The following is a 19,682-nucleotide window of genomic DNA, read 5'->3' as shown; positions in this document are numbered from 1 at the left end:
ATGGCTGCCCTTTATTGAGAGCTATGTGTAAGGCATTGTGCTAGGGGCTTTTAGTCATTTTATTCAGATATTGAGAACTTACTCTCTGCCCGATGCTACCTGTACAAGGCAGTCAAAGTGGTGAACAAGATCAGTAATGTCTCCATTTTGATAGAGCTTTATATATGTCCTTTATTTCTCACAATAGCCCAGAAAGACATTATACTTCATCTTATTGCTGAGAAACCAAGGCACGAAGAGATGAAGTTAAGTCTCCAAGATCATACAGCTAGTGAATGATAGAGGCTTGCAGCTGTTCAACCCAGGTTCCTCATTTGAACCATGCAATACAAAAGAATTATTTCTCAATTCTCCCAAGGATAGTGTATAACTAACACTTTTCTACATACCTAAAAAGTTAACTCATAATATATGACGGGTGCCTTCCTTAGACTGGGTATTACAAAAATCTATGGTTGAGAAGAGAGTCCCAAGTCTATATTTTACGAGTTTTAGACTGGGGAAGAATAATACAATTAAGACTGAAGGTAAGAAGGTTTTCATAAAACTTTCAGATGCCTAATAGTGAAAAATAATACCTCACAAAGTAAGATAAATTCAGCCAAAAAGTTCAGATAGAGACTAAATTCTATCAAGTATGAAACAGGATTAAATGTCTTCCTAGGATCATCCCCACTTAACCTATAATACTGTACTTTACTTTTTTTTTATTTTTAATTTTTTTAATTTTTATTTTTTAACATTTATTTTTGAGAAGAGCGAGACACAGCATGAGTGGGGGAGGAGAGAGAAAGAGGGAGATACAGAATCTGAAACAGGCTCCGGGCTTTGAGCTGTCAGCACAGAGCCCGATGTGGGGCTCGAACTCACAGTCCGTGAGATCGTGACCTGAGCCGAAGTAGGATGCTTAACCAACTGAGCCACCCAGGTGCCCCTATAATACTGTACTTTAAAAAATAAACATGTCAGGGCACCTGAGTGGCTCAGTTGTTTAAGCGACCAACTCTAGATCCCAGCTCAGGTGGTGATCTCACAGTTCGTGGATTCGAGCCCCGTGTAGGGCTTTGTGGACAGTGAAGAACCTGCTTGGGATTCTCTCCCTCTCTCTCTGTCCCTCCCCCATCTTCTCTCTCTTCCTCTCTCTCAAAAAAAAAAAAAAACTTAAAAAAACAAAAATGTCTAAAAAATAAACATTAAAATTGGAAATGGGAAAAGCACCTGGGTGGCTCAGTCAGTTGAGCGTCCAACTTTGTCTGGCTCACGTCATGATCTCCCAGTTTGTGGATTGGAGTCCCTTGTCAGCCACAGAGCCTGACAGGGTGCTTGAACCCACAACCCGCGAGATCATGACCTCAGCTGAAGTTGGACGCTTAACTGACTGAGCCACCAGGTGCCTCTATAATGACTTTTTAAAAACTTACATAAGTATTGATTTTGTGGACTTTTTGTATTACTCTTTTTTTTTTTAATGTTTATTTCTGAGAGAGGGGGACAGAGGCTCTGAAGCAGGCTCCAAACCGACAGCAGAGAGCCTGACATGGAGCTCGAGGTCGCAAACCGCAAGATCATGACGAGCCAAGTCAGACGCTTAACCAACTGAACCACCCACCGCTGAACCGACTTAACCACCCGTTTTTACTCTTAGAAAATGCATCTACTGGGGTGCCCAGGTGGCTCAGTCGGTTAAGCGTCTGACTTTTGATATTGGCTCAGGTCATGACCTCACAATTATGGTTTGTGAATTTGAGCCCTGCATAGGGCTGTGTGCTGACAGCGTGGAGCCTGCTTGGGATTCTCTCTCTCCCTCTTTGCCCCCTTCCCTGCTCATGCACATGCTCTCTCTTAAAATCAATAAATAAACATGAAAAGAAATAAAGGAAGATGCATCTATTTTAGAATGACAACATGCTATACTTAACCACTGTTATTGACTAAAAATTCATTTTGTACACTAACAGTTTTAATGACATGGACTGCTCATGGGAAAACTTCGTCCCTGCTTCTAGATAATCTCATCAACAGAGGTTTATGTTGGTTCTCGTTTCCATAATACAGTCTTTGTGACTCTAGGAACACAGTGTGACTTGGACAGTAGTGCAGATGTTAAGAAGGAGAATTTAGACTTTCGTTGGCTCAGATTTAAAATGATGGAACATTTATGTGAACAAGGTTCTCTTGTCAGACAAAACACAGTAAACCACACTATTTTCTTCCGCCCCACCCCCCACCCCCTCTGGCACATATGCACCATTATTCAAGCAGAGCCCTACTCCTGATGACCCCACACCTAAACCAACAAATGAAGTCACTCCTTCTGGGTGTTCCTTTTCTCACATGCACTTTCATGCCAGGCTTTTGTTTCTTCATTTACAAATCCCAGCTTTTTCCTGAAGCTAAGAAATATGCTTTAAAGGCATATTTAGCGCTGTACCCCCTCCTATGATTAGATGGTCCAACCCGTCTGCCTGGAACAGTATTTATGCCTGTTACCTCAGCATAAGTGAGAGCACCCTCTTCTATTCTCAGGTATTCTGCTTTGCACAGTAAATATGGTCATTCTATGTATTATACCTCATGCCCCTCCCCAACTCGCACTCCGTCTCTCTCAAAAATAAACATCTCATCCTGTTCTCATTTCCAGTTAAAAGTTTTTTATGTTTATTTTTGAGAGAGACGGAGTGCGAGTTGGGGAGGGGCAGACAGCGAGGGAGACACAGAATCCGAAGCAGGCTCTCCCTTTCTCTCTGCCCCTCCCCTGATAACGCTCGCTCTCTCACTCTCTCTCTCTCTCTCTCTCTCAAAAATAAACATTACGGGGCACCTGGGTGGCTCAGTCGGTTGAGCGTCCGACTTCGGCTCAGGTCATGATCTCGCGGTTCGTGAATTCAAGCCCCGCGTCCGGCTCTGTGCTGACAGCACGGAGCCTGGAGCCTGCTTTCGATTCTGTGTCTCCCTCTCTCTGACCCTCCCCCATTCATGCTCTGTCTCTCTCTGTCTCAAAAATAAATAAACGTGGGGCGCCTGGGTGGCGCAGTCGGTTAAGCGTCTGACTTCAGCCAGGTCACGATCTCGCGGTCCGTGAGTTTGAGCCCCGTGTCGGGCTCTGGGCTGATGGCTCAGAGCCTGGAGCCTGTTTCCGATTCTGTGTCTCCCTCTCTCTCCGCCCCTCCCCCGTTCATGCTCTGTCTCTCTCTGTCCCAAAAATAAATAAAAACGTTGGAAAAAAAATAAATAAAAATAAATAAACGTTAAAAAAATAAATTTGATGAGTGGTGTATGTTTAAAACAATTTTTTTTCAACGTTTTTATTTATTTTTGGGACAGAGCATGAATGGGGGAGGGGCAGAGAGAGAGGGAGACACAGAATCGGAAATAGGCTCCAAGCTCTGAGCCATCAGCCCAGAGCCCAAGGCGGGGCTTGAACTCACGGACGAGATCGTGACCTGGCTGAAGTCGGACGCTTAACCGACTGCACCACCCAGGTGCCCCTGAGTGGTGTATGTTTTACCACCTTGTCAGGGAGTCATGATGTATAATCACAGGTTAACTATTCTGATAATTCCTTTACAAAAAAAAAAAAAAAAAGGCTGTTTAACTTCATTTTAACCAGTGTTTCAAATTTATTTGTCCATAAAGTTTTAAATTTTTGCATATTACCTATCTTCCCGAGGAGCCTCAGTTCTTTTTTAATTTTTAAAAATGTTTTTATTTATTTTTGAGAGACAGAGAGAGACAAAGCATGAGTGGGGAAGGGGCAGAGAGAGAGGGAGACAGAATCCGAAGCAGGCTCCAGGCTCTGAGCTGTCAGTACAGAGCCCGACTCGGGGCTCAAACTCATGAACTGCACGAGATCATGACCTGAGCTGAAGTCTGATGCTCAACAGACTGAGCCACCCAGGCACTGCAATGAGGAGCCTCAATTCTACAGAAACATCATTCTATACGCTGCCTCACTTAAGAACTTTCATTGGCTCCCCACTCTGGGTATTAGATATGGATTTTTATGTAATGTAGAAGAATTTAGTAAGTTTCCAGAATGTTATTAGGCAAACTGGTTGGTTTCCCCACTCATGGTTGGATAAGGTTCAACCCCATCTTTATTCCATATGATGACTGACTGATACCTGCCATGGTCTTTGGTGAGTGGGGTGGGAGGAGGGAGGCAGGCATGAGGCTGCACAGTCCCTAGCTACGAGGATCAAGACGGGCGTTGTTACTAAGGAAAAGCATTAGGAACATCCCCTGGGGAATACAGGTAGATGCAATTATCTCTTAAGTATGCTAATAATGTAATATATTTTTTAATGCGATTATTTACAAAAGAAAAAAAATGTAATGACTTACTTGGCTATTACTTCACTGGAGTATGTGAAGGCAGCCTTTCTTAAAAATACACTTCTTCTAGGGGCGCCGGGGTGGCTCAGCCGGTTGAGCGTCCGACTTCAGCTCAGGTCATGATCTCACAGTCTGTGAGTTCGAGCCCCGCGTCAGGCTCTGTGCTGACAGCTCAGAGCCTGGAGCCTGCTTCGGATTCTGTGTCTCCCTCTCTCTCTTCCCCTCCCCTGCTCATGCTCTGTCTCTCTCTCTCTGTCTCAAAAATAAATAAAAACATTAAAAATTAAAAAAAATACACTTCTTCTAAATTGGAGGAGAAAAATACTGCCTTAATAAGCTTCGCAAAGACCTGAGAGTAACTGAAGGAATGCAACTCTTAAAAAACATTGCACACTCCCTACACAGACCTTTAAGACCTTCCATAATCTGAACACGCTACACGGCCAGCTTTCTTTCTTATTCATAATATGCCCTGGTGGTTGCTGCTCTTTTCTGCCTCTGTGTCTGTGCCTATTCTTGTCCCCTTAACTAAAATGTTTGTACTTCTCATTTTCTGCCAGTTAAACGTGTATCCATCTAGATTGGTCAAGTTTCTTTACGTTGCAAAGGACACACCCATTTTAACCAGGTTAGCAAAACATGGACTGTACTGATGCACAGAGCTGGAAAAGTGTGGTGAATAGCTGATGTCCTGTCTACCTAGCAACTGCTTATCCCCCATCTAACAGCACTTTGGTTTTGCCGTTCCTTGGAGCCCCTCCCTCATCCTCCATTCATGTGTCTGGGGAGAAACTTCACACCTACCTCCAGAGATAGAGCTATCACCTGGGTCTTACATGCTCTCCCACACTGAAGCTCCGGGAAAGCAGACAAACACGTCCAAATTTATTTTTATATCCATTTGTCTCTGTTATCCAAAGACTAGATATTTAATGAATGCCTGTTAAAGGAATTAATGGATGAACGTCACATAGACTATCTTTCCTTGGAATCAAACCCCAGGAGCATTCCAGGAAGGCAAGGGCAGGAAGTGTAGTCCCTTCAGTCTAAAATTATCCAGTTTGCTGGGCAGGTAAGAGTAGTAAGGCAAGACAAAATAAGCTTTGTTTAAAGGTTTTGCTTCAATATGGAATCAATCTGCCTCCAGAAATATAACCTAAAGATAAATCCTAATCCAAGATGTAGACAAATATTTATGCACATAAATATTTCATGCACTTTAAAATGTCCCTTTTTATAATTTTAAAAACATGGAAAGAGTTTATATGTACAAAACAGATGATGAGTAAAGAAAAAAAAAAAATGAGTGGTTACTGTATACCAGGTTGCTACTAACCACATTCACAAGGATTATTTTATTTAATCCTTATAATCATTCTATGACAGGAGGTGGCAAACTTTTTGTGTAAAGACCCAGGCAGTAAATATTTCAGACTTTGCAGACCAAGGGACAATTGAGGGTATTTTGTGGGTACTTCTATAACGAGAGAAAACAAATTTCCACAGAATTTGTACTGATGAATTTCAAAATCTAATAGCTGATACTTTTTTTTTTTTTTTTTTTTTTTTGGTGATGTTTATACTCCTAAAAAGATGGAATTCTTTTTCCAGGGGTGGGATGCATTTTGCTTTACTGAAGTTAAGAGTGAGTGTTCTCTGTCATCAAAATCAGTAGGAAATGTTCTTCTGTTAATGTTGATTTTTAGTGAGATCTTATATATTTTATCTTTGAAAATGTCTTTGAAAATTTCTTTTCATAGTACTGCCAAATACTGATATCAACCGGTGAGTATATGGTTTTAATTGAGCATATTCATTGCTTGGAAGGCATTTACGCAATTCTGTTAAATTCTTCTCTTGATATTTGCCTTTTAGTGTGTCATTATGTTGCAGATTAATTGCTTCCATTTGAAGGTGGAAGCTCTCCTCAATTGCACAGTTGAATGGATTTTGAAATATGGAAATTTTTTTGCATTCACATCCAGGTCCAAAAGATGCTGCTGGAACTGTAGTTTGAACTCAGAAAATATATCTACTACAAGTTTGTGCGGGTAGGGAGACCTTGCTTCTAAACTTTTACCAGGAAGTATATGAAGCAGCTTGAGGTCACTTGGGATTCAAAGATAATTGTTGACATTATCTCACCACAGTGTTAAGTTTGGTGTGTACAAGCCATTTTGCCTTATAGCTTTAGAGTTAATTCATCGAGAAACATCAAGCCTGCAGCAAAAGCTAATTTCCTAAGCCATTCACGGTTCAGTGACAGTGGTGGAGGGCAGTTCTTCCTACCCCTGAAAAACGTACAAACCATACTTAGGTGGAGGGCTGTGCAAAAATTGGCAAAGGGCTGGATTTGATCTGTGTGCCTTAGTTTGCAGAGAACCTTATTTAGGGCACAGAACTATTGTTATGCCCAGAATTCGTGATCCCCAAAGACCACCAGAGAGCTGAGTCCGATGCAAAAGCAAAGAGCCTTTATTCGAGCTAGCTCGAGCTCAGTCCCCTACCTGCACCAATGCAGCAGTGAGATGCCTGGGAGAGAGAGCGAGTTTCAAAAGCACAAAGGTTTTATAGGGGTCTAGGGGCTGTTGGTGAGGTAATGGCTGTGGCCTCAGCCGATTGGCTGGGAAGGGTCTGAGTCCTTTTACGCAGGTCGCCAGGCATGTTTTGATCGGGAAGTTTGAACAGGTGAGCGGGAGGTTACTCAAGGGGAGGAGGCGTGGCCTGAGGTTTCTGCGATTTTCCAGGAAAGGGGGCATGTCAGGGACATAGTCACTCAAGGTGGAGGACACAGAACAAGATGTAGTCGGCCGGCGTAGGTCTGCTCTTTCATTCCCCCCTTGTCATGTAGCTTGTGGACCCAATCATGGGACCGGCTGCATTTCTATTTTGTCCTCTTCTGTTACTAGGTGCTCGCACTGAGCACGGAGGACCATTAGACGGCCCCCACGTGGTCCCCGACAAACCGGACCAGTCTGTCGATTATACAGGGTCCGAGGGTTACTAGTAGGAGCAGGATAGCGAGGGGTCTGGCAAGGGCCGAGATGAGGGTAGTTAACCAGGGAGACCAGTTGAACAAAGACTCCCACCAGGACTGAGATTATTCTAACTTTCGTTTTTGCAGCCCTTCCCTTATGAGGGCCATAGATTCTTTTACGACCCACGAGTGATCAGCATAGAAGCAACATTCTTCCCCCAGAGCTGCACATAGTCCTCCTTGCTGCAGGAATAATAAGTTTAATCCCCTTCTGATAAGGAAGTAAGGGATTCCTGGTTCTGCGCATGGAATCCGGGGGCGTATGGTGACAAGGGGAACAGAGTTGGGAGGTCTACGCAGAGTTCTGGGAACCAAGTGTCCCTGGGGTGGCTCTGGGAGGCCTCATTAAGTACTGTCCCCGAGCTGGTGTCTATGATCTGCCAGGTGATGTTTTGGGGGTCGTGGGGACTCCCGGCAGCATGAGCAGTGACAAGCAGAGCTAGCAGAGTTACCAATATTAGGTGGGTCGAATGCGCTGTAGCTTGAGCTTGAGCAGGTTGTGTTGGTCCCGGATTGACAGCCCATCGCGTGACGCAGTCCTTCCGGATCGAGGAGGGGTCCACTGACTGAATGTGGGTGTGATGGACCCAGGTCACGATGCCGTCTACTTTGAGAGCGGTGGGGGTTGTCAGCAGCACGATATAGGGTCCCTTCCAGCACGGCTCGAGGGTCTCTTGGTGGTGTCTCTTGACACAGACCCAGTATCCTGGCCTGTACTGATGAGGTATCAGGGTCGGGCCAGCCTCGTAGATGGCACAGAGGCGCAGCCAAATGTCCTCCTGTGCCTTCTGGAGCCCTCTCAAGGAAAGAAAAAGTTCTTGATCTTTAAACTCAGCAAGAAGTTCAGCTCAAAGGTTGGGAATAATAGGGGGTGGCCTGCCAAACATGATCTCGTAGGGAGTAAAACCCAAGGTGTAAGGGGTGTTCCTAACCCGGTAAAGGGCATATGGTAGGAGAGTCACCCAGTCCCTGCCAGTCTCTATGGTTAATTTGGTAAGGGTCTCTTTTAGGGTTCTATTCATTCTTTCTACCTGTCCTGAGCTCTGGGGCGTATAAGCACAATGTAATTTCCAGTTTGCCCCCACCGCCTTGGCTACTGCCTGTGTTACCTGCGAGATAAAAGCTGGTCCATTGTCTGATCCTACCATGGCAGGAAAACCATACCTGGGTAAGATGTCTTCTAGTAGCTTCTTAGCCACCGTCTGAGCCGTTTCATGCTTGGTTGGGTATGCCTCCACCCAGCCAGAGAAGGTGTCTGTAAATACTAAAAGATATTTATAACCATACTTTCCTGGCTTGACTTCAGTGAAGTTGACTTCCCATTGGGCTCCCGGTCTGGTGCCTCTGAGCCTGGTTCCTTTTTTATTTGATGTGGCTCTTGCGTTGGTGATTTGGCAGGTCTTGCAGTCAGATGCACCTTGCTCTATTTTGGTGTCCTGTTGGTGAATCTTGATTCTGGCATGTCGGACTAAGTCTTTTAATTTTCGGGCCCCCATGTGAGTAGACTGATGCATGTGCTCTAATATTGAGACTCTGAGCCGGTCTGGCAGCACGAGCTCCTTGTTAGGTGTATACCACCATCCCTTTATCTCCTGGGCCATGGGGAGTTTCTTGATCCGCTGTTAACTCCTCCTGGGATTATTTGGGCTGGTCTGATAAAACTGGGTCTCCCAAGTCCGGTAGTTGTTAAGCCGTTTTCTAACCCCCAACATTAGCGCCTTGGTAAGGGCGACGAGCTCTGCTCGCTGGGCTGACGTTCCGGAGGGTAGAGCCTCCGCCCATACGGTGTCCGTTTGGGTGGCCACCGCTGCACCAGCATACCTGTGCCTGTCCCGCACAAAGCTGCTGCCATCAGTGAACCAAGTAGCCTCGGCATCGGGGAGGGGCCGGTGGGTCAGGTCCGTCCGGAATCCATGTACTTGTTCCAGAATTCCCACACAGTCATGTAGTGGAGCACCTAGGTCAGGGTTGGGCAGCAGAGTTGCAGGATTGAGGGCTAAACTGGGGTGGAACCGCACCCGTGGAGGGTTGAGTAGGAGGCTCTGGTAATGAGTCATACGTGTGTTGCTCACCCATCTATCAGGAGGCTGTTTCAGGACCCCTTCAATGGCATGTGGGGCCATGATCCAGATGTCCTGTCCTAGGGTCAGTTTGTCTGTGTCCTTGACTAGGAGTGCTGTTGCTGCAATAATTCTTAGGCGTGGCGGCCAGCCGGCAGCCACTGGGTCTAGTTTCTTGGACAGGTAAGCCACCGGGCGGTTCCAGGGGCCTAAGGTTTGAGTTAGAATCCCTTTTGCTATTCCCTTATGTTCGTCTACAAAGAGGTGGAAAGGCTTCGTAATGTCTGGTAGGCCCAGGGCTGGGGCACTTAGGAGGGCCTTTTTTAACTGATTAAAGGCAGTTTCTTCTTTTTCAGCCCATTTAAATGTTTTCCCCTCTTTGGTAGCTTCCTATAGGGGCCTGGCGATCTCAGCAAAACCTGGAACCCAGAGGCGGCAGTAGCCGGCTGATCCTAGGAATTCCCTCACTTCTCTTCGGGAGGTGGGAGTAGGGATCTTTAGGACAGTTTCTTTTCTGGCATCTGATAACCGCTGCTGTCTGCCCTCCAGGATATATCCCAGGTAACTTACCCTCTCCCTGCATATCTGAGCCTTCTTCGCGGATGCCCGATGCCTGGTACCCTAAGGCCCCCAGGGTAGCCAGCAGGTCCTGGGTCCCTCGCTCACAGTCTTTGGCCTTGTCAGCAGCAATCAGGATGTCATCTACGCACTATAGGAGGGTGAGGCCAGGGTGCTCCCTTCGGTACTCACCCAGGTCCTCGTGTAGTGCCTCATCGAAGATGGTGGGCGAATTTGTGAATCCCTGAGGTAGCCGTGTCCAGGTGAGTTGCCCACTGTAGCTCTCCTCCAGATCACGCCACTTGAAGGCGAACCAGGGTTGGCTCTGGGGTGCCAGCGGCAGACTGAAGAAGGCGTCCTTTAAATCTAGTACAGTATACCAGACCCTGGAGGGCGCCAAGGAGCTCAAGAGAGTATATGGGTTGGGAACAGTTGGGTGTATGTCCGTGACCCTCTTATTTACTTCCCGGAGGTCTTGTACCGGTCGGTAGTCATTTGTGTGAGGCTTTTTGACCGGCAGTAAGGGGGTGTTCCAGGGAGACTGGCAAGGAACTAGTACCCCTATGCATCGTAGTTTCCGGATGTGTGGCTAGATCCCCTCCTGGGCCTCCCAAGACATGGGTTATTGTTTGATCCTTACCGGACTCTCTCCTGGCTTGAGCTCTACCTGGCCCAGGGTCCTGTCAGCGGATAGTCCTATCCCCCCCCCCCCACCCCTGTCTCTGCCCAAACCGAGGGGAATTCTTTTAGCCATCTGTCTATATTATCCTCTCTCGGGAGCGCCTCCTGGTGGAGGCGGTATTCATCCTCCAGTTTCATGGTCAGGACCTGGATGGGGTGGCCCTTGCCATCGGTGACCTGAGGCCCCCCTTGTCTGAAAGTTATCTGAGCTCCAATCTTGGTCAGTAAGTCCCGTCCTAACAGCGGGTAGGGGCATTCTGGTATTACCATAAAGGAGTGGGCTACCCGGCCTGTTCCCAAATCTACTGTTCTTCGGGTAGTCCATGAATACTGGCTCATACCAGTTGCCCCTTGTACCCAGGACTTCTTGCTGGCTAGTTTTCCTTGTGGGGTGCAGAGGACCAAATGTTGTGCTCCAGTGTCGACAAGGAAGTTAACAGGGGTCCCCTCCACTTTAAGAGTTACCCTGGGTTCGGGGAGAGGGTCCGAACCCTGACTCCCCTAATCACTTAGTTCATCTAGCTCTAGGACTTTTACTCGATCAGTCTTGCTTCCCTTCCCGCCGGCCCTTTTCGGACAATCTCGGGCCCAATGCCCTATCTCCTTGCAGTATGCGCACTGATCCTTCTGCAGCCTCTGCTTCCCCCCCTTGGTGGTTCCTTTACCTTTTCTTGCGTCGTCTGCCAGCTGCTGGAGACAGTGGTCTCGTTCTTTGGGGAAGTTAGCAGGGGTAGCTAGTAGTATTCTGGCCAGGTCTCGAGTCTGCTTACTGCTGGCAGCCGCCATGGCAGGAGCCTGCTTGTCCTCAGGAGGCTCCCGGTTATTATATACCTTTTCAGCTACCACCAGTAAGTCCTGCAGACTTTTTTCTCCTAGTCTATCTATTTTCTGTAATTTTTTCCTAATGTCTATGACTGATTGGTTTACAAAGGCCATGATAACAGCTGCCTTGCTTTCCAGAGCCTCTGGATCCATGGGGGTATAGGTACGGAATGCCTCCATGATCCATTCTAAAAAGGCAGCCGGAGATTCATCTTTTCCCTGTTGTACATTTCCTACCTTGGCCAAATTGGTTGGCTTTCTAGCAGCCATTCAGAGACCCCCCCATGAGAGTCTGGCGGTAGACCCGGAGCCTCTCCTTACCTTCTGCCGTGTTGAAATCCCGCTGGGGCCGAGTTAAGGGGAAGGAGGCATCTATCTGAGCCTGGTTGGTGGTGGGATTCCCATCTGCACCCGGAACTAGTTTTCGGGCCTCATTGAGGATTCTTTCTCTTTCTTCAGTCGTGAACAGGACCTGCAAAAGCTGCTGGCAATTGTCCCACGTGGGCTGATGAGTAAAAAGAACAGAGTCTAATAAATCAATAAGCCCTGCTGGTTTCTCGGAAAACTTAGGATTCTGAGCTTTCCAATTGTAGAGGTCACTAGTGGCGAAATGCCAATAGTGATGGGGCTGATTCCCCTCCGCGTCTGGGGGTCCGGTGGCTCGCGGGGGCAGAATGGTGGAGTCGGCGGTGGAGGCAGATTGCTCCCTCTGAGCCCTTTGTCTGGTAAAGGGCAGGCTTCCCACTGGAGTGTTTCCGCCTCCCGCTCTCGGGACGGCGTCTGCCTCCCCTGGAGGGGGAGGATGGTGTTCTTCCAGCATCCTAGGGGGGTTATACGGGGAAGGAAAAATTAATTCAATAATAATACTTAGAGGAGTAGTCTGAGTCTGTCCCATAATGTCCATCCAGTAAGTCCACAGAACAAAACAGAGAAACACAGAAACAGACAAACAGAGGGCCCCTAGAAAGTCTTCCAACTCCATGGAAGCAAAACTGAAAGCTAGACAACGACCTCGCGCCGACTGGCGGGAGCGACCTGCCTCGTCTCAGACCTTTGAGGGGATTCCATGTCCCTCCAAAACCAATGAGGGGATTCCACGTCCCTCCAGAAGGGAGGATTGGAACGTCTTCCGAAACTCCCGGCCCGTGGTCCTCCAGTGCGTCCACTTAGACCGTGTCGGGCACTACCAGAATTTCAGAAATGAGCTCACACAGAAAAGACGGAACGAACAGACACTAACCGTGGCCAGTCAGGCTCTCCGGGTCGGGGGTCCCTCGGGGGTCTTAGGGAACCCCGGGCGAGCCCCCAAATGTTATGCCCAGAATTCGTGATCCCCAAAGACCACCAGGGAGCCGAGTCCGATGCAAAAGCAAAGAGCCTTTATTCGAGCTAGCTCGAGCTCAATTCCCTACATGCACCGATGCAGCGGTGAGATGCCAGGGAGAGAGAGCGAGTTTCAAAAGCACAAAGGTTTTATAGGGGTCCAGGGGCAGTTGGTGAGGTAATGGCTGTGGCCTCAGCTGACTGGCTGGGGAAGGGTCGTGGCCTTGGCTGATTGGCTGGGGAAGGGTCGGAGTCCTGTTACGCAGGTCGCCAGGAAGTGTGAACGGGTGAGCGGGAGGTTACTCAAGGGGAGGAGGCGTGGTCTGAGGTTTCTGCGATTTTCCGGGAAAGGGGGCATGTCATGTCGGGGACATAGTCACTCAAGGTGGAGGACACAGAACAAGATGGAGTCGGCCAGTATAGGTCCGCTCTTTTACTATCTAGTGGCAGAGTGGGGATTCACACCTGATCAGGTAGCCTGGCTTCAGAGTCCATACACTTGGTGACTATGCTCTTCTACTTACTGTGCTAGGGTAGCCAAAGGGCAGCCAGCGGCTGGGGTGGGGTTCTTTGCCTAACAGCTGCAGTTTTATCTTAAAAAGATACATTGTGCAGTATTTACTATGCACAAAACAGAGTAAGTAAAATGCAATCACTCTCAGTGTACTTCCCAGTTAACTTCAATAATAAATCACTCCACATTAAAATCCTTTCTGTGGACCTTACTTTGATAACATTGTGTCCATACCATTTCCTGAGCAATCACTGCCCTGAATTTGGTGTTTTGCACTGCCTCCTTTATTTTTAAAAACTACTTTCATTGCATATGTATCCACAGTGTATCTCTAAGGGTAACATAGAATTGTTTCACCTGCTTTGAAACAATATAAATGGTGTTATACTAAACATGTTCTATGGCTTGCTTATGTTTGCCACTTGGTTTTGCTAGCACATTTAAAAATAAAAGTAAATTTTGGGGTGCCTGGGTGGCTCAGTCCCTTAAGTGACCAGCTTCAGCTCAGGTTTGTGAGTTCGAGCCCCGCAGTAGGCTCTGTGCTGACAGCTCCAAGCTTGGAGCCTGCTTTGGATTCAGTGTCTCCTTCTCTCTCTGCCCAGCCCCCCCTCCCCACTTCCCCCCCCCCCACCCCACTCATACTCTGTCTCTCAAAAATAAAGAAATGCTATAAATAAATAAATAAATAAATAAATAAACAAACAAACTAAATTTGAACACTTTTTGATGGGATATATATTTCAGTTACTATCACCTCCTATGTCTTACACCCATCCATTTCACATATTTTAATTACCCATCAGGCCCCTGAAGCCATTTGAGCTTGCAGTCCCTGATTTAAGAAGGCATCCTGGGGCGCCTGGGTGGCTCAGTCGGTTAAGCGGCCGACTTCGGCTCAGGTCACCATCTCACGGTCGGTGAGTTCGAGCCCCGCGTTGGGCTCTGGGCTGATGGCTGGGAGCCTGGAGCCTGCTTCCGATTAAAAAAAAAAAAAAAAAAAAAAAGAAGAAGGCATCCTGTGTAGCCATTCATATATAAAGTTTTAATAACATGGGAATTTACATGTGTTATATTGCGTTATAATAACACATGTTCTATTGGACAAAAATGATATAAAATTGTATATATTATGCTCTCACCTATATGAACAAAATATGCATAGAAAGGCTAGAAGTAATTTTGCCAAAATGTTATTTTTGGCTGGTGGCATTTTGTGTGATTTGTGATATGCACTCATTATATTTTTCTGAATTTACAAAATAATTGTTCATTTTTGTCAAAAAACATTTTTTAAAAATCTAAACCATCGGGGTGCTTGGGTGACTCAGTCAGGTGAGTGAGTGTCTGACACTTGATTTAAGCTCGGGTCATGTTCCTGCGATCAAGCCCTGCATTGTCTGTGCTGAGCCTGGAGCCTGCTTGGGATTCTCTCTCTCTCTTCCTCTGCCCCTCTCCTGCACACGCACACTCCCCCCCCACCCCAAATTTAAGTCATCTATAAAACATTTTAATAGGGCCACTATTGTTTCCCTTTATTCCTTAATCATATCAACTTCAATTAGGTTATGTTGATATTTTTAACTACTTAACATAAACCCATCAATTCTCGCATTGTCCTCTTAGTAGATCACAACACAGCAATCTGGATGAAATACAGGGGTGACAGCCAGGCACAATGTATAGTCTAGATTAAAGAATAAATATATTAGCTCTGCTGACTCATTTGTCTTAAACCCTATCAAACAAAGATTGCATTCACAGAAGGGAGAACGTGTGTGGTATTTCTAAAAAAGCAGTCCAATCGGTAAGAATTTGCCAGATTTTCTCCTGTCAAAGGAAGACGGTGCCCCGATGTGCACCAATACGTAACCTGTAGAGATGGATATGTAGCCAGATAAAAGTGACAAGGGACGATCTGTCAGCTCTTCTTGCTTGGGCTCCAAGCTGACCCAGCAGACACATATTTAGCTTGTCTACCAGCTTGCCTGAGCATTCCAAGTCCCATGATTATTGGCATTCTGCTTTATGTATCCGCTTCTTCTGAGTTTGGTTAGCATGAAAAGAGTCCCAGACAATCTGATTACATTTGGAGGCTCTTACGAAACGTTCCTTGACATATGAAGCCTGAAGATTAGATCCTGGAACACAGCATCCATGTCAACGTACCGCTGTTCTAGAAAGCCTTATCTAGACGGTCCTCTGGTTCAGCATTTCTTAGATCACATCCCCTTCACATCTTCTGCGCTTCACGGGTGCAATGACAATACCTCAATGCCATTTCAGTTTTTTCAACTTATTAACAAGCCTTGCATTGCCAAAGGGAAGACTTGGCAATCGCAGGTGCCAATTTAAGTATTTTCCAATAAAATCCTAACTTTCTCTCAGTTAGCTGGTATATGAGCACAGTACACAGGTTTTGTTTTTCGTGTTTTTGTTTTGTTTTGTTTTTTGTTTTTTTGGCCTGGATTCTCTGGTTATGTCTGGCTTCTGACAGTATTTCACATACAAATTATTTTCATAGCCTACTTCGTTTTAGGCAAAGCAAAAGATATTGCCACCCCACAGAGAATTTCAAGATTGTTGTGGGGAAACTCTGTAGAACTTGCCAAATGTGGACATGCCATCGATTTTGAAAATAATCCAGTATGTTGATGTGGGAAGACTGTGCATATAAATTCTTTAATTATCTCTCCTTTTGGCTAAATTTTACCTCTGTGATGTGAGAGTGGGTCTGAATTTTGCGCTGCTGACATAATATTTGATGGCAGTTCCACCTGGCTCCATTCTCGGCCCGAGTTCAGAGCAATACGGCAGTTCTGTGATGTGGACACAGTTTCTATGCTAAAGCCATCCATTTTAATAAAGTAAAGGTCTAGCCCATTGAGCCTCGTTGAATACAGCTATTGCATTGATCTCTTCTGATGCCACAGCCGTTGAGTTCATTTCCTTAATCACATTTTCCATACGGGTGAAAGCATGAAACTGCTTGGTATCTTCCAGAGTGCATGCATTCTAATTTCAGAATTTAATCAAATGGAACTGGCTTCCTGACAGAGTAAACAGACCAAAATACTGTATCCAGACCAGCTGCCAACCTAGCAGCCTGAATTTATTTTTCTTTGCTTTGCTAAATGCATCTTGAATTTTTGAAAACATAGTCTGGGTTCAGGAAATTTAGCATTTTTGAACCAAGACCAGTCACCTCTAATATTTTTCCGTAAATACATCCATTAAATTTCAGAAGTCAGGTAGCTGAGATAATCTTTTCTCACCTGTCTGTGGCCAGAGAAGAAAACATATTCCTCTCTTCTGTTGAATGCAGGGATTGTGTGTACGTAGCCCTTGTCATTTGGGCTCATCTAATAAATAGGGAACACTTGGAAATATCTACACATTTTTTTTTTTATTACTACTTCTATATTTCCTATGCGAGGCTTATAATATTACTCATATCTGAAATCTTTCCAAGTATCTTCGGTGCCATTTTTATATATCATTCCATATATTAATATCAAAGCTTTATTTATACTATAGACTCAGTATGGCAATCAGGACACAGGAAGAAATAAAAGAGTCAGCTGGGCAGACTACCTATTTCTCAAACCACTTGTTTTGTGAAAGAGGGCTTGAGGAGGCACAGAACATATTACCAATTCCTTTGTTGTTGCTAATTCTTTAAAAAAAAGTTTTTAACGTTTATTTATTTTTGAGACAGAGAGAGACAGAGCATGAACAGGGGAGGGAGACACAGAATCTGAAGCAGGCTCCAGGCTCTGAGCCATCAGCCCAGAGCCCGACGCGGGGCTCGAACTCACGGACCGTGAGATCATGACCTGAGCCGAAGTCGGACGCTTAACCAACCAAGCCACCCAGGCGCCCCTGTTGTTGCTAATTCTAACGTATCCATCTTGGAAACAGACTCTTTTGTAGTATATGTGTCTTTTATTGACCAAAAATGGTTTCTGTTTCAATATCCTTGAACACCAGACCAGGGATGGCATTTGTTATCTACTCAGGAGATACTCAGAAATGCACACCATCTCACATCAAATGGATACCACTTTCCACAAGAGTGTATTGACACCCTCACTTCCTACAGGCCCGGGAATGCCCCGCCACCCCCACCCCAGTTCAGATCCTCAGTTCCCTCTTCAGGCTGGTCATGTGTCAACCTTCAGCTTGGCTATCACTTCCTCCCAGAAGCCTCACTTGCTCTCTTCTCTTCCCTTTTCACACTCTTGGTTTCAAATACCGTCCATATGCTAAGGCCTGCCATATTTAAATCTCCAATCCACCTTTCTTCTGAGCCTCAGATGTGCATGTACAACTATATACCCAGTATCTCCACTTGGGTGGCATCTTAAAGTAAACATGCCCAAACCAAACTCATTACCCCTCCTTCAAAAAACCCAAACCTAGCCCTAATGTTGCATTACATATCCACTGCTGTGAAAAAATGACCACAAAATCTAGTGGCTTTAAACAACAATAAATATATTACCTCAGAAATTCTGTGGGTCAGGAATTTGGCATTAGCTTAGCTGGCTGATTCTGGCTCAAAGTCTCTCAACAGTTTGCAGTCAAGATGTTGACCAGGGCTGGAGTCATCTGGAGGCCTGGATGGAAAGATCCCCTTCCAGGACGGTTCATTCCTATGGCTTTCAAGTTGGTGCTGTCTCTTGATAGGAAACCTCAGTTCCTCCCTACATGGACCTCTTCACAGGGATCCAGAGAGCTGTTTGAGTGTCCTCATGACATGGTGGCTGGCTTCCTCCAGAGCAGGTGACCTAAAAGAGAGCAAGGAGGATGCGGTACTATCTTTTGTGACTCAGCCTCATAAGGCAAACACTGGCACTTTCTCAGTATTTGATTGGTCACACAAGCTAGCCACGATTCATTGTGGAAGAGTTGTCCACAAGGGTGTAAATACCAGGAGACAAGAGCCGCTGGGGCCATCTTGGTGGCTGGTTACCACCCCTTTCTATCCAGTTGTTCATATCAGAAACTGAGAGTCATCTTTTAACACCTTCTCTCTACCACCTCTAGTCAACACCAAGTCCAGCCTACCTCATCTTTGCTTTGACTTTGTCTGCTTTTATCACTCTAGCCCAAGTCACATCACCTCTTATCTGTAGTCCAATAGCCACTTAGTTGCTTCCTCTCTAAAATGGTAATAAAAATGACTACCTCGTGGAGCTGTAGTGAGGATCAAATGAGACAAACTGTTATTGTAGAAAAGTGCCTGGAAGGGAACCAGTGCTCAGTGTTTTGATGAATACAGCACTTCTGGTAGACAACTACTGATCTGCTTTGGTGGCATCTGAGGAAGTCTTTCCAGGACGAGGGAGTTAGCTCAGTGGGTTGGGGAGGCTTGGTGACCTGCTCCTTCTGTGATACAAGAGAAGTGCAGTGGGACTCTCAGTCACTAGGTCCTGGGGCGGGTAGGAGAGCAGAAACGAGAATGCAACCGTGGGAGCAGGTGGAGTTGATGGCCTGGCCTAGATGGTCCTGGTAGCAGGACGCTTTAGAAATCCCATGGCAGTGCATAATCCCCAAATCACAGGCTTTCAATTTTTCTGGGGTAAAGACCCTTTTGAGGATCTGCTGAAAGACACTGACAATCTATCTGGAAAAAGAACAACACATAGTTTCATGCATGCAAAATTGGGCAAGTAAGTTTCAAGGAGTTTGGGAGTCACGTAAGAGTTCCTGCTTCGAACACAGAGCTCCTTCCCTGGCAATCAAATTCAAAGGCTATTTTATAACAAACAGATGTGGGAGTGGGAACGGCCCTCGAATTACATACGACCGTTTCAGGTTTTACTCTATGGATGATAAAACTTAATGAAAACTTCATTTTAATCATTTAATAAAACTTTCTTTTTCAAAAGATTGTCATTTATATTTTGAAGGTATTGTTTATAGACTAAAATACATCCTATCTCACACATGTACTCCTGTTCATACTTTGTCTCTGCTTTTGACATTAATATCTTCTTTAGTCAAACATAGAGGGGTGGAGCACCTGGGTGGCTCAGTTGATTAAATGTCTGACTCTTGATTTCAGCTCAGGTCATGATCTGATGGTTCGTGAGTTCGAGCCCCAAGTTGGGAGCCTGCTTGCAATTCTCTGTGTCTCCCTCTCTTTCTGCTCCTCCCCCGCTGCTCGCACATGCACTTCCTCTCTCTCTCAAAAACAAACTTAAAACAAAAGAAAAATATTTTAAAAAATATATAGGTACCTGGGGGGCTCAGTCAGTTAAACGTCAGACTTCAGCTCAGGTCATGGTCTCACAGTTCGTGGGTTCGAGCCCCGCGTCGGGCTCTGTGCTGACAGCTCAGAGCCTGGAGC

This window comes from Prionailurus viverrinus, chromosome D1 (assembly GCF_022837055.1).
Source record: "Prionailurus viverrinus isolate Anna chromosome D1, UM_Priviv_1.0, whole genome shotgun sequence".
Taxonomy (NCBI): Eukaryota; Metazoa; Chordata; class Mammalia; order Carnivora; family Felidae; genus Prionailurus; species Prionailurus viverrinus.
This window is presented reverse-complemented; position numbering follows the sequence as displayed.